This window comes from Coregonus clupeaformis, unplaced genomic scaffold (genome assembly GCF_020615455.1).
Source record: "Coregonus clupeaformis isolate EN_2021a unplaced genomic scaffold, ASM2061545v1 scaf1156, whole genome shotgun sequence".
Lineage (NCBI taxonomy): Eukaryota > Metazoa > Chordata > Actinopteri > Salmoniformes > Salmonidae > Coregonus > Coregonus clupeaformis.
Genome location: NW_025534610.1, coordinates 151,775 through 168,259, shown reverse-complemented (window position 1 = coordinate 168,259; position 16,485 = coordinate 151,775). Strand labels below are relative to the sequence as shown.

General features: G+C 46.4%; 1 pseudogene; it reads right to left on the bottom strand.

Annotated features, from left to right (window-relative positions):
* Window positions 1-4,054: 4,054 nt before the first annotated feature.
* On the bottom strand, window positions 4,055-14,544 carry LOC121555579 (annotated as a pseudogene).
* Window positions 14,545-16,485: the final 1,941 nt, after the last annotated feature.

The window sequence follows — 16,485 nt, the reverse complement described above, 5'->3', positions numbered from 1 at the left end:
AGCATCTAGTAAAGATGAGGTCAAGCGTATTGCCTGCCTTGTGAGTAGGGGGACGGTGAGAGGGTGAGGTCAAAAGAGGAGAGGAGTGGAAAGAAGGAGGCAGAGAGAAATGAGTCAAATGTAGACGTAGGGAGGTTGAAATCCCCCAAAACTGTGAAGGGTGAGCCATCCTCAGGAAAGGAGCTTATCAAGGCGTCAAGCTCATTGATGAACTCTCCAAGGGAACCTGGAGGGCGATAGATGACAAGGACCATATTACATGGACTATATCACAGGGACGTGTACACCTAAATGTAGGCCTGTTACAGGAGGGGGCCGCAGTCCCGGAACGATCCACTAGGTGTCCCCACACCTAAATGTAGGCCTACAATGTTTTATATGCATTTTATAATCATCTACTTTGACTGGAGGACGACCATTAGGTTCAGTAGGTTTACAGGCTGACCTCTCCTTATCATCCTACAGATGGCAGTACTGCAGTCTCTCCTTATCATCCTACAGATGGCAGTACTGCAGTCTCTCCTTATCATTCTTCAGATGGCAGTACTGCAGTCTCTCCTTATCATCCTACAGATGGTGGTACTGCAGTCTCTCCTTATCGTCCTACAGATGGCAGTACTGCAGTGTCTCCTTATCGTCCTACAGATGGCAGTACTGCAGTCTCTCCTTATCATCCTACAGATGGCAGTATTGCAGGTCTTTAAAATAAGTTTCTCGAGTCAGGACTCCTCGAATCAACAGTCTTGAAGGGGAATAACAGCAAGTTCCTAAACCTCTGACGCATTGTTGGATTCTGTCAGTGACCACCTCTCTCACTCAGGGAGAGTCACCAGGTTATACAGTGACCCCCTCTCTCACTCAGGGAGAGTCACCAGGTTATACAGTGACCCCCTCACTCACTCAGGGAGAGTCACCAGGTTATACAGCCCCTCACTCACTCAGGGAGAGTCACCAGGTTATACAGCCCCTCACTCAGGGAGAGTCACCAGGTTATACAGTGACCCCCTCTCTCACTCAGGGAGAGTCACCAGGTTATACAGTGACCCCCTCACTCACTCAGGGAGAGTCACCAGGTTATACAGTGACCACCTCTCTCAGGGAGAGTCACCAGGTTATACAGCCCCTCACTCAGGGAGAGTCACCAGGTTATACAGCCCCTCACTCAGGGAGAGTCACCAGGTTATACAGCCCCTCACTCAGGGAGAGTCACCAGGTTATACAGTGACCACTCCTCTCTCACTCAGGGAGAGTCACCAGGTTATACAGCCCCTCACTCAGGGAGAGTCACCAGGTTATACAGCCCCTCACTCAGGGAGAGTCACCAGGTTATACAGTGACCACCTCTCTCACTCAGGGAGAGTCACCAGGTTATACAGTGACCACCTCTCTCACTCAGGGAGAGTCACCAGGTTATACAGTGACCACCTCTCTCACTCAGGGAGAGTCACCAGGTTATACAGCCCCTCACTCAGGGAGAGTCACCAGGTTATACAGCCCCTCACTCAGGGAGAGTCACCAGGTTATACAGCCCCTCACTCAGGGAGAGTCACCAGGTTATACAGCCCCTCACTCAGGGAGAGTCACCAGGTTATACAGCCCCTCACTCAGGGAGAGTCACCAGGTTATACAGTGACCCCCTCTCTCACTCAGGGAGAGTCACCAGGTTATACAGCCCCTCACTCAGGGAGAGTCACCAGGTTATACAGGCCCCCCTCACTCAGGGAGAGTCACCAGGTTATACAGTGACCCCTCTCTCAGGGAGAGTCACCAGGTTATACAGCCCCTCACTCAGGGAGAGTCACCAGGTTATACAGCCCCTCACTCAGGGAGAGTCACCAGGTTATACAGCCCCTCACTCAGGGAGAGTCACCAGGTTATACAGCCCCTCACTCAGGGAGAGTCACCAGGTTATACAGCCCCTCTCTCAGGGAGAGTCACCAGGTTATACAGCCCCTCACTCAGGGAGAGTCACCAGGTTATACAGCCCCTCACTCAGGGAGAGTCACCAGGTTATACAGCCCCTCACTCAGGGAGAGTCACCAGGTTATACAGCCCCTCACTCAGGGAGAGTCACCAGGTTATACAGCCCCTCACTCAGGGAGAGTCACCAGGTTATACAGCCCCTCTCTCAGGGAGAGTCACCAGGTTATACAGTGACCCCTCACTCAGGGAGAGTCACCAGGTTATACAGCCCCTCTCTCAGGGAGAGTCACCAGGTTATACAGTACCACCTCTCTCAGGGAGAGTCACCAGGTTATACAGCCCCTCACTCAGGGAGAGTCACCAGGTTATACAGCCCTCCTCACTCAGGGAGAGTCACCAGGTTATACAGTGACCCCCTCTCTCACTCAGGGAGAGTCACCAGGTTATACAGCCCCTCACTCAGGGAGAGTCACCAGGTTATACAGTGACCCCTCTCTCACTCAGGGAGAGTCACCAGGTTATACAGTGACCACCTCACTCAGGAGAGTCACCAGGTTATACAGCCCCTCTCTCAGGGAGAGTCACCAGGTTATACAGCCCCTCACTCAGGGAGAGTCACCAGGTTATACAGTGACCCCCCTCACTCAGGGAGAGTCACCAGGTTATACAGGACCCCTCTCTCACTCAGGGAGAGTCACCAGGTTATACAGCCCCTCACTCAGGGGAGAGTCACCAGGTTATACAGCCCCTCACTCAGGGAGAGTCACCAGGTTATACAGGACCCCTCTCTCACTCAGGGAGAGTCACCAGGTTATACAGCCCCTCACTCAGGGAGAGTCACCAGGTTATACAGCCCCTCACTCAGGGAGAGTCACCAGGTTATACAGCCCCTCACTCAGGGAGAGTCACCAGGTTATACAGCCCCTCACTCAGGGAGAGTCACCAGGTTATACAGCCCCTCACTCAGGGAGAGTCACCAGGTTATACAGTGCCCCTCACTCTAGGGAGAGTCACCAGGTTATACAGCCCCTCACTCAGGGAGAGTCACCAGGTTATACAGCCCCTCTCTCAGGGAGAGTCACCAGGTTATACAGCCTCCTCACTCAGGGAGAGTCACCAGGTTATACAGCCCCTCACTCAGGGAGAGTCACCAGGTTATACAGCCCCTCTCTCACTCAGGGAGAGTCACCAGGTTATACAGCCCCTCACTCAGGGAGAGTCACCAGGTTATACAGTGACCACTCCTCTCTCAGGGAGAGTCACCAGGTTATACAGTGACCACCTCTCTCAGGGAGAGTCACCAGGTTATACAGCCCCTCACTCAGGGAGAGTCACCAGGTTATACAGTGACCACTCCTCTCTCAGGGAGAGTCACCAGGTTATACAGCCCCTCACTCAGGGAGAGTCACCAGGTTATACAGTGACCACTCCTCTCTCAGGGAGAGTCACCAGGTTATACAGTGACCACCTCTCTCAGGGAGAGTCACCAGGTTATACAGCCCCTCACTCAGGGAGAGTCACCAGGTTATACAGCCCCTCACTCAGGGAGAGTCACCAGGTTATACAGCCCCTCACTCAGGGAGAGTCACCAGGTTATACAGCCCCTCACTCAGGGAGAGTCACCAGGTTATACAGCCCCTCTCTCAGGGAGAGTCACCAGGTTATACAGTGACCACCTCTCTCAGGGAGAGTCACCAGGTTATACAGCCCCTCACTCAGGGAGAGTCACCAGGTTATACAGTGACCACTCCTCTCTCAGGGAGAGTCACCAGGTTATAGTGACCACCTCTCTCAGGGAGAGTCACCAGGTTATACAGCCCCTCACTCAGGGAGAGTCACCAGGTTATACAGTGACCACCTCTCTCACTCAGGGAGAGTCACCAGGTTATACAGTGACCACTCCACTCTCAAGTAAATCCACCATTAGCTGATAAGCATTTTCTGCCAGAGAAGCTGTTTAAATAAAAATGGTTACTTATGGACCATTTATTTTCATCCATTTAATAATAGCATTTTCCAACATCCAATTACGATGAACATCTAAGGGTTAATATTTGTATTCAATCAATCCAAATCCATAATCAATAAAATACACATTTAAAATTGTTATTTGATTGTAATTTTAATCGAGTCTTAAGAGGAAAAACTAAAGTCTATTTTTAAGCAAGATTTCATATAAACAATATGATTTCATATAAACAATATGATTGAATGTGCCGTAAAAATAAAAACACTCAAAAACATGTCAGAACACAGTCACTCCATTCTCTCATGTGATTTCTCCATTCTGTCATGTGATTTCAGGTCCTCTGTCCGGGAAAATGTCTTTCCACAATTAGATTCCCTGACTAAAAACTATTTCCAAACTGGGAGCTCATCCTCCCCTGTGTGTTTATTTTCTCATGCCTTTTCAGGTTCCCTAACTTGGAACAATGTTAAGGCTTCTCTACAGAGTGTATTCTCTTATGTTTGTTCAGGTTTCCTAACTGGGTAAAGTCTTTCCACACTGGGAGCAGTGGTAGGGCTTCTCCCCAGAGTGTATCCTCTCATGTTTGTTCAGGTTCCCTAATTGGATAAAACTCTTTCCACAATGGGAGCAGTGGTAAGGTGTCTCTCCAGAGTGTATTCTCTCGTGCTCTTTAAGGTTCCCTAACTTGGTAAAATCCTTTCCACACTGGGAACAATGGTAAGGTTTCTCCCCTGTGTGTGTCCTCTCGTGCTCCTTCAGATTATTTAACAACCTAAAATTCTTTCCACAATGGGAACAGGGGTAAGGCTTCTCTCCAGAGTGTATTCTCTTATGTTTGTTCAGGCTCCCTAACTGGGTAAATCTCTTTCCACAACAGGAGCAGTGGTAAGGCTTTTCTCTAGAGTGTATTCTCTCGTGCTCTTTAAGGTTCCCTAACTTGGTAAAATCATTTCCACACTGGGAACAATGGTAAGGTTTCTCCCCTGTGTGTGTCCTCTCGTGCTCCTTCAGATTATCTAACAACCTAAAATTCTTTCCACAATGGGAACAGGGGTAAGGCTTCTCTCCAGAGTGTATTCTCTTATGTTTGTTTAGGTTCCCTAACTGGGTAAAACTATTTCCACACTGGGAGCAATGGAAAGGTTTCTCCCCTGTGTGTGTCCTCTCATGCTCCTTCACAGAATCTAACAACCTAAACTTCTTTCCACAATGGGAACAGGGTAAGGCTTCTCTCCTGTGTGTATTCTCTTATGTTTATTCAGGCTCCCTAACCACCTAAAACTATTTCCACACTGGGAGCAGTGGTAAGGCTTTTCTCCTGTGTGTATTCTCTTATGTTTGTTCAGGCTCCCAAACAACGCAAAACTCTTTCCACACTGGGAGCATTGGTAAGGCTTTTCTTCAGTGTGTGTCATCTTATGCTCTTTCAGCTTCCATAACCATTTAAAACTCATATTACACTGGGAGCAGTGGTGGCGTCTCGTTGGTTTGGGTGACTCTGGGTCTGGTTCCCCTGAAGGACTCTTCCGTCTGTCAGGGTGAGAGTCTGGTCTCTTTCCTGCCAAAAACAAAGAGTATCTAGTTAAACAGAGAGCTGAATGAAACCTCCACATGATAAAACTGTCTTCCTATGAGGTTTAATCCAGACTAGATCCCCTCATTATTAAACAGTATATTTGGATCCTGGATACTGATTGGTTAATAGCAGTTAGTTTATTCATGATGATCCATGGGTAATACCTGTTAACAGTTCCATCCACTGTCCCACAGCCCGGCCGGGCAATTCATAAACTAATCTCCACTGGAAAAAAAGCATCTAGATTATTGCCCCGTGCATCTAGTCTAGCATTTGGTTTGTAACAGAGGCCATCTGCCTCTCTGAGCTCTGACCTGATATGGTTTATATCTCTATGATAGAGTTGATCAGTCTGTTGTGAGGCCGGTTGGACGTACTGACAAAATTCTCTAAAACGAGGTTGGAGGAGGCTTACGATGCTGACCTTCTAGGCAGAGTTGCAAAGAAAAAGCCATATCTCAGACTGGCACAATAAAAACAAAAGATTAAGATGGGCAAAAGAACACCGACACTGGACTTTTTCTTTGCAACTCTGCCTAGGTCAGCATCCCGGAGTCGCCTCTTCACTGTTGAAGTTGAGACTGGTGTTTTGCGGGTACTATTTAATGAAGCTGCCAGTTGAGGACCTGTGAGGCGCCTGTTTCTCAAACTAGACACTCTAATGTATTTGTCCTCTTGCTCAGTTGTGCACCGGGGCCTCCCACTCCTCTTTCTATTCTGGTTAGAGCCAGTTTTCGCTGTTCTGTGAAGGGAGTAGTACACAGCGTTGTACGAGATCTTCAGTTTCTTGGCAATTTCTCGCATGGAATAGCCTTAATTTCTCAGAACAAGAATAGACTGACGAGTTTCAGAAGAAAGTTATTTATTTCTGGCCATTTTGATCCTGTAATTGAACCCACAATTGCTGATGCTCCAGATACTCAACTAGTCTCAAGAAGGCCAGTTTTATTGCTTCTTTAAATCAGCACAACCGTTTTCAGCTGTGCTAACATAATTGCAAAAGGGTTTTCTAATGATCAATTAGCCTTTTAAAACGATAAACATGGATTAGCAAACACAACGTGCCATTGGAACACAGGACTGATGGTTGCTGATAATGGGCCTCTGTACGCCTATGTAGATATTCCATTAAAAATCAGCCGTTTCCAGCTACAATAGCCATTTACAACATTAACAATGTCTACACTGTACTTCTGATCAATTTGATGTTATTTTAATGGACAATTTTTTTATTTTCGTTCGAAAACAAGGACATTTCTAAGTGACTTTTGAACTTTTGAACGGTAGTGTATAGAGCATGTGGGCTGAGCAGACATTTAACATATACAGTGGGGGAAAAAAGTATTCAGTCAGGCACCAATGGTGCAAGTTCTCCCACTTAAAAAGATGAGAGAGGCCTGTAATATTCATCATAGGTACACGTCAACTATGACAGACAAATTGAGAAAAATTTTCTCCAGAAAATCACATTGTAGGATTTTTTATGAATTTATTTGCAAATTATGGTGGAAAATAAGTATTTGGTCACCTACAAACAAGCAAGATTTCTGGCTCTCACAGACCTGTAACTTCTTCTTTAAGAGGCTCCTCTGTCCTCCACTCGTTACCTGTATTAATGGCACCTGTTTGAACTTGTTATCAGTATAAAAGACACCTGTCCACAACCTCAAACAGTCACACTCCAAACTCCACTATGGCCAAGACCAAAGAGCTGTCAAAGGACACCAGAAACAAAATTGTAGACCTGCACCAGGCTGGGAAGACTGAATCTGCAATAGGTAAGCAGCTTGGTTTGAAGAAATCAACTGTGGGAGCAATTATTAGGAAATGGAAGACATACAAGACCACTGATAATCTCCCTCGATCTGGGGCTCCACGCAAGATCTCACCCCGTGGGGTCAAAATGATCACAAGAACGGTGAGCAAAAATCCCAGAACCACACGGGGGGACCTAGTGAATGACCTGCAGAGAGCTGGGACCAAAGTAACAAAGCCTACCATCAGTAACACACTACGCCACCAGGGACTCAAATCCTGCAGTGGCAGATGTGTCCCCCTGCTTAAGCCAGTACATGTCCAGGCCCGTCTGAAGTTTGCTAGAGTGCATTTGGATGATCCAGAAGAGGATTGGGAGAATGTTATATGGTCAGATGAAACCAAAATAAAACTTTTTGGTAAAAACTCACCTTGTCGTGTTTGGAGGACAAAGAATGCTGAGTTGCATCCAAAGAACACCATACCGACTGTGAAGCATGGGGGTGGAAACATCATGCTTTGGGGCTGTTTTTCTGCAAAGGGACCAGGACGACTGATCCGTGTAAAGGAAAGAATGAATGGGGCCATGTATCGTGAGATTTTGAGTGAAAACCTCCTTCCATCAGCAAGGGCATTGAAGATGAAACGTGGCTGGGTCTTTCAGCATGACAATGATCCCAAACACACCGCCCGGGCAACGAAGGAGTGGCTTCGTAAGAAGCATTTCAAGGTCCTGGAGTGGCCTAGCCAGTCTCCAGATCTCAACCCCATAGAAAATCTTTGGAGGGAGTTGAAAGTCCGTGTTGCCCAGCGACAGCCCCAAAACATCACTGCTCTAGAGGAGATCTGCATGGAGGAACGGGCCAAAATACCAGCAACAGTGTGTGAAAGCCTTGTGAAGACTTACAGAAAACGTTTGACCTGTGTCATTGCCAACAAAGGGTATATAACAAAGTATTGAGAAACTTTTGTTATTAACCAAATACTTTTTTTCCACCATAAATTTGCAAATAAATTCATTAAAAATCCTACAATGTGATTTTCTTGATAGTTTTTTCTTATTTTGTCAGTCATAGTTGACGTGTACCTATGATGAAAATTACAGGCCTCTCATCTTTTTAAGTGGGAGAACTTGCACAATTGGTGGCTGACTAAATACTTTTTTTCCCCACTGTATAGAGCATGTAGGATGAAAAGACATTTAACATAGTGGGGAGAACAAGTATTTGATACACTGCCGATTTTGCAGGTTTTCCTACTTACAAAGCATGTAAAGGTACACTTCAACTGTGAGAGACTGAATCTAAAACAAAAATCCAGAAAATCACATTGTATGATTTTAAGTAATTAATTAGCATTTTATTGCATGACATAAGTATTTGATACATCAGAAAAGCAGCACTTAATATTTGGTACAGAAACCTTTGTTTGCAATTACAGAGATCATACGTTTCCTGTAGGTCTTGACCTGGTTTGCACACACTGCAGCAGGGATTTTGGCCCACTCCTCCATACAGACCTTCTCCAGATCCTTCAGGTTTCGTGGCTGTCGCTGGGCAATACAGACTTTCAGCTCCCTCCAAAGATTTTCTATTGGGTTCACGTCTGGAGACTGGCTAGGCCACTCCACGACCTTGAGATGCTTCTTACGGAGCCACTCCTTAGTTGCCCTGGCTGTGTGTTTTGGGTCATTGTCATGCTGGAAGACCCAGCCACGACCCATCTTTAATGCTCTTACTGAGGGAAGGAGGATGTTGGCCAAGATCTTGCGATACATGGCCCCATCCATCCTCCCCTCAATACGGTGCAGTCGTCCTGTCCCCTTTGCAGAAAAGCATCCCCAAAGAATGATGTTTCCACCTCCATGCTTCACGGTTGGGATGGTGTTCTTGGGGTTGTACTCATCCTTCTTCCTCCAAACACGGCGAGTGGAGTTTAGACCAAAAAGCTCTATTTTTGTCTCATCAGACCACATGACCTTCTCCCATTCCTCCTCTGGATCATCCAGATGGTCATTGGCAAACTTCAGATGGGCCTGGACATGCGCTTGCTTGAGCAGGGGGACCTTGCGTGCGCTGCAGGATTTTAATCCATCACGGCATAGTGTGTTACTAATGGTTTTCTTTGAGACTGTGGTCCCAGCTCTCTTCAGGTCATTGACCAGGTCCTGCCGTGTAGTTCTGGGCTGATCCCTCACCTTCCTCATGATCATTGATGCCCCACGAGGTGAGATCTTGCATGGAGCCCCAGATCGAGGGTGATTGACCGTCATCTTGAACTTCTTCCATTTTCTAATAATTGCGCCAACAGTTGTTGCCTTCTCACCAAGCTGCTTGCCTATTGTCCTGTAGCCCATCCCAGCCTTGTGCAGGTCTACAATTTTATCCCTGATGTCCTTACACAGCTCTCTGGTCTTGGCCATTGTGGAGAGGTTGGAGTCTGTTTGATTGAGTGTGTGGACAGGTGTCTTTTATTTAAGCTTAATATCCTTGTCATCTATCACCCTCCAGGTTCCCTTGGAGAGTTCATCAATGAGCTTGACGCCTTGATAAGTTCCTTTCCTGAGGATGGCTCACCCCTCACAGTTTTGGGGGATTTCAACCTCCCTATGTCCACATTTGACTCATTTCTCTCTGCCTCCTTCTTTCCACTCCTCTCCTCTTTTGACCTCACCCTCTCACCGTCCCCCCCTACTCACAAGGCAGGCAATACGCTTGACCTCATCTTTACTAGATGCTGCTCCTCTACTAATCTCACTGCAACTCCCCTCCATGTCTCCGACCACTACTTTGTTTCCTTTTCTCTCTCGCTCTCCTCCCACACTACTCACTCTGCCCCTACACAGATGGTAACGCGCCGCCGCAACCTTCGCTCTCTCTCTCCCACTACTCTCTCCTCTTCCATCCTATCATCTCTTCCCTCTGCTCAATCCTTCTCCCTCCAATCTCCAGATTCTGCCTCCTCAACCCCTCCTCTCCTCCCTTTCTGCATCCTTTGACTCTCTGTGTCCCCTATCCTCCCGGCCGGCTCGGTCCTCCCCTCCCAGCTCCGTGGCTTGATGACTCACTGCGAGCTCACAGAACAGAGCTCCGGGCAGCGGGCCGGAAATGGAAGAAAACTAAACTCCCTGCCGACCTGGCATCTTTTCACTCCCTCCTCTCTACATTTTCTTCATCTGTTTCTGCTGCTAAGGCCACTTTCTACCACTCTAAATTCCAAGCATCTGCTTCTAACCCTAGGAAGCTCTTTGCCACATTTTCCTCCCTGCTGAATCCTCCTCCTCCCCCCCCCTCCTCTCTCTCTGTGGATGACTTCGTCAACCACTTTGAAAAGAAGGTTGAGGACATCCGATCCTCGTTTGTTAAGTCTAATGACACTGCTGGTCCTACTCACACTGCCCTACCCTATGCTTTGACTTCTTTCTCCCCTCTCTCTCCAGATAAGATCCTGCGACTTGTGACTGCAGGCCGCCCAACAACCTGCCCGCTTGACCCCATCCCCTCCTCTCTTCTCCAGACCATCTCCGGTGACCTTCTCCCCTACCTCCCCTCGCTGATCAACTCATCCTTGACCGCTGGCCATGTCCCTTCCGTCTTCAAGAGAGCGAGAGTTGCTCCCCTTCTCAAAAAACCAACACTCGATCCCACTGATGTCAACAACTACAGACCAGTATCCCTTCTTTCTTTTCTTTCCAAAACTATTGAGCGTGCCGTCTTTAGCCAACTCTCTTGCTATCTCTCTCAGAATGACCTTCTTGATCCAAACCAGTCAGGTTTCAGGACTGGTCATTCAACTGAGACTGCTCTTCTCTGTGTCACGGAGGCTCTCCGCACTGCTAAAGCTAACTCTCTCTCCTCTGCTCTTGTCCTTCTAGACCTGTCTGCTGCCTTTGATACTGTGAACCATCAGATCCTCCTCTCCACCCTCTCCGAGCTGGGCATCTCCGGCGCGGCTCACTCCTGGATTGCGTCCTACCTGACCGGTCGCTCCTACCAAGTGGCGAGGCGAGAAGCTGTCTCCGCACCATGTGCTCTCACCACTGGTGTCCCCCAGGGCTCAGTTCTAGGCCCTCTCCTTTTCTCCCTATACACCAAGTCACTTGGCTCTGTCATATCCTCACATGGTCTCTCCTATCATTGCTACACTGACGATACACAACTAATCTTCTCCTTTCCCCCTTCTGATAACCAGGTGGCGAATCGCATCTCTGCATGTCTGGCAGACATATCAGTATGGATGACGGATCACCACCTCAAGCTGAACCCTGGCAAGACGGAGCTGCTCTTCCTCCCGGGGAAGGACTGCCCGTTCCATGATCTCGCCATCACGGTTGACAACTCCGTTGTGTCCTCCTCCCAGAGTGCGAAGAGCCTGGGCGTGACCCTGGACAACACCCTGTCGTTCTCCGCTAACATCAAGGCGGTGACCCGCTCCTGCAGGTTCATGCTCTACAACATTCGGAGAGTACGACCCTGCCTTACACAGGAAGCGGCACAGGTCCTAATCCAGGCACTTGTCATCTCCCGTCTGGACTACTGCAACTCGCTGTTGGCTGGCCTCCCTGCCTGTGCCATTAAACCCCTACAACTCATCCAGAATGCCGCAGCACGTCTGGTGTTCAACCTTCCCAAGTTCTCTCACGTCACCCCCTCCTCCGCACACTCCACTGGCTTCCGGTTGAAGCTCGCACCCGTTACAAGACCATGGTGCTTGCCTATGGAGCAGTGAGGGGGACGGCACCTCTGTACCTTCGGGCTCTGATCAGTCCCTACACCCAAACGAGGGCACTGCGTTCATCCACCTCTGGCCTGCTGGCTCCCTTCCTCTGCGGAAGCATAGTTCCCGCTCAGCCCAGTCAAAACTGTTCGCTGCTCTGGCACCCCAATGGTGGAACAAGCTCCCTCATGACGCCAGGACAGCGGAGTCACTCACCACCTTCCGGAGACATTTGAAACCCCACCTCTTTAAGGAATACCTGGGATAGGATAAAGCAATCCTTCTACCCCCCCACAAAAATGTGTAAAGTGGTTATCCCACTGGCTATAGGGTGAATGCACCAATTGGTGAGTCGCTCTGGTTAAGAGCGTCTGCTAAATGACGTAAATGTGCCCTTGAGCAAGGCACTTAACCCTAATTGCTCCTGTAAGTCGCTCTGGATAAGAGCGTCTGCTAAATGACTAAAATGTAAATGTAAATGTTTTATACAGGTAATGAGTTCAAACAGGTGCAGTTAATACAGGTAATGAGTGGAGAACAGGAGGGCATCTTAAAGAAAAACTAACAGGTCTGTGAGAGCCGGAATTCTTACTGGTTGGTAGGTGATCAAATACTTATGTCATGCAATAAAATGCAAATGAGTTACTTAAAAATCATACAATGTGATTTTCTGGATTTTTGTTTTAGATTCCATCTCTCACAGTTGAAGTGTACCTATGATAAAAAATGACAGACCTCTACATGCTTTGTAAGTAGGAAAACCTGCAAAATCGGCAGTGTATCAAATACTTGTTCTCCCCACTGTAAATAGAGCATGTGGGCTGAGCAGACATTTAACATACAGTACCATTTAGAAGTTTGGACACGCCTACTCATTCAAGGGTTTTTCTTTATTTTTAATATTTTCTACATTGTAGAATAATAGTGAAGACATCAAAACTATGAAATAACACATATGGAATCATGTAGTAACCAAAAAAGTGTTAAACAAATCAAAATATATTTTATATTTAATATTCTTCAAAATAGCCACCCTTTGCCTTGATGACAGCTTTGCACACTCTTGGCATTCTCTCAACCAGCTTCACCTGGAATGATTTTCTAACAGTCTTGAAGGAGTTCCCACATATGCTTAGCACTTGATGACTGCTCAACCAGCTTCATGAGGTCGTCACTTGGAATGAATATCAATTAACAGGTGTGCCTTGTTAAAAGTTAATTTGTGGAATTTCTTTCCTTCTTAATGCGTTTGAGCCAATCAGTTGTGTTGTGACAAGGTAGGGGTGGTATACAGAAGATAGCCCTATTTGGTAAAATAATAAGTCCATATTATGGCAAGAACAGCTCAGATAAGCAAAGAGAAACGACAGTCCATCATCACTTTAAGACATGAAGGTCAATACGGAAAATTTCAAGAACTTTGAAAGTTTCTTCAAGTGCAGTCGCAAAAACCATCAAGCGCTATGATGAAACTGGCTCTCATGAGGACCACCACAGGAATGGAAGACCCAGAGTTACCTCTGCTGCAGAGGATAAGTTCATTAGTTACCAGCCTCAGAAATTGCAGCCCAAATAAGTGCTTCAAAGAGTTCAAGTAACAGACACATCTCAACATCAACTGTTCAGAGGTGACTGTGTGAATCAGGCCTTCATGGTCGAATTGCTGCAAAGAAACCACTACTAAAGGACACCAATAAGAAGAAGAGACTTGCTTGGGCCCAGAAACATGAGCAATGGACATTAGACCGGTGGAAATGTGTCCTTTGGTCTGGAGTCCAAATTTGAGATTTTTGGTTCCAACCGCCGTGTCTTTGTGAGACGCGGGTGGGTGAACGGATGATCTCCCGCATGTGTAATTCCCACTGTAAAGCATGGAGGAGGAGGTGTTATGGTGTGGGGGGGTGCTTTGCTGGTGACACTGTCTGTGATTTATTTAGAATTCAAGGAATACTTAACAAGCATGGCTACCACAGCATTCTGCAGCGATACGCCATCCCATCTGGTTTTGGGCTTAGTGGGACTATCATTTGTTTTTCAACAGGACAATGACCCAACACACCTCCAGGCTTTTTTTTAGCAAGAAGCAGAGTGATGGAGTGCTGATTGACATCCCATCAGACTCCTTGAAGTTTGCAGTTGTGTAAAAAAATAAAAAAACTTTGCTCTAAACATTTTTTTATTACCCTTTAGTGTATTTACATGTCGCTTTAACAGGAAAAGTTTTTTTTTTTTAAATCACTGGAGATCTTCTTCCAATTCCTACAGTACAGAAACATATTCAAGTGTAGAATGCCATTTTAAAACCACACATTAGTTCAACAACTGCAGAGTTTGCGCCCCTGTTTTTAAGATAGTACTCACTGTATTTACTGGTGTTAATCAGATCTCCAGTCTTCTGTTCTTCTTCTTCCTCCTCCAATGTGACAGTAATCTCCCCTTCCTCCTTAACTCCAAAAACGTCTTCCTCTTCTTTCACTGTGATGGTCATCTCCTCCTTCTCCTCCTCCTTCATTCCAAAAACTGCATCTTCCTCTGCTTTCACTGTAACATCCTCCTCCTCTTTCACTCTGAACGCGTCTTCCTCTTCTTTCACTGTAACATCCTCCTCCTCTTTCACTCTGAACGCGTCTTCCTCTTCTTTCACTGTAACATCCTCCTCCTCTTTCACTCTGAACGCGTCTTCCTCTTCTTTCACTGTAACATCCTCCTCCTCTTTCACTCTGAACGCGTCTTCCTCTTCTTTCACTGTAACGTCTTTCTCTTCTTCTTTCACGGTAACAGCTTCACCCTCTACTTGTTTTTGTATTGTAACATCCTCCTCTTCCTCCTCCTCTTTCACTAGAGCTTCTTTCTCCGTCCAGCAGACCTCCTCTTCTTTAGCAGGAGGAGAGTAGCTTAGTGAGCTCATGGTCGGGGATGTTAGCTAGCTAGTTAGGCTAGTGATAACTTAAGCAGCCAGCTAGCAGACGAACAGCAACAACGTCAATACGAAATTAAATGGGAAAACGAGTTGTTTCCACAGAAGTGTGTTTAAAACATAGTTGCAAATAAATCGTCAAAAGAAGTTGAACGTTTCGACTATATTGGCGAGCAAGCTACCGAGGAGGCTGCAGTTGTTGAAGAAGGTTTCCGTCCACTAGATTATACGTCACACTAGCAGCATCACCTGAAAGACGCACATCGCCATCTGCTGTCTGGAGTGGGTAACGCAGTTGAGGGGAGAAAAAACTTGATTTCATTGAATAATATTATATCAACACGTACAGAGAACAGCATGTGTTGATTGATTAGTTCAGATATTATCAAAATTATCAAAATAGGCACCTACAGTTGACACCCTTGATAAAGATGAGGAAAAATTACTTTAAAAAATAAACAATTCAAATACTTTGCTATATTGTATGCAAAACATTTCTTTTAAAAAGTAATACAATTGCTAAGAGAAAGGGGCTGAAAATAGATCTCCTTGGCAACGCACACCAATGGTGGGTTTAGAGTCAAAATGAGAACGCATGAGCAGAAAATAACCCCATACCTACTGTCAAATATGGTGCTGGATCTTTGATGTTATGGGGCTATTTTTGCTTCTACTGGTCCTGGGGCCCATGTTAAGGTCAACAGCATCATGAACTTTACCCGGTACCAGGATATTTTAGCCCAAGACCTGGTTGCCTCTGCAAGGAGGCTGAAACTTGGACGCAAGTGGATCTTCCAGCAAGACCGTAACCCCAAGCACACATGAAAATCCACAAAGAAATGGTTAATTGGGCCCAAAATCAACATTTTTCAATGGCCATCTCAGTCTTCGGGCTTGAATTCCATTGAACACCTGTGGTTTGAATTGAAGAGGGCAGTCCATAAGAGCAGACGAAGGATATCAAGGATCTGGAAAGATTCTGTATGGAGGAATGGTCTAAGATCCCTCACAATGTGTTCTCCAATCTCATAAAACATTGTAGAAAATGGCTCAGTGTATTTGTATTTGTATTTCTTTATTATGGATCCCCATTAGTTCCTGCCAAGGCAGCGGCTACTCTTCCTGGGGTTTATTATGGATCCCCATTAGTTCCTGCCAAGGCAGCGGCTACTCTTCCTGGGGTTTATTATGGATCCCCATTAGTTCCTGCCAAGGCAGCGGCTACTCTTCCTGGGGTTTATTATGGATCCCCATTAGTTCCTGCCAAGGCAGCGGATACTCTTCCTGGGGTTTATTATGGATCCCCATTAGTTCCTGCCAAGGCAGCAGCTACTCTTCCTGGGGTTTATTATGGAATGCCCCATAATGACTAAGTGGAAACTGTTTTTTAGGAAATGTTAGCTAATTTATAAAACATTAAAAACAGAAATACCTTATTTACATAAGTATTCAGACACTTTGTTATGAGACTCAAAATTGAGCTCAGGTGCATCCTGTTTCCATTGATCATCCTTGAGATGTTTCAACAACTTGATTGGAGTCCACCCGTGGTAAATGTAATTGATTGGACATGATTTGGAAAGGCAGACACCTCTCTGTATAACGTCCCACAGTGCCTAGTCAGAGCTA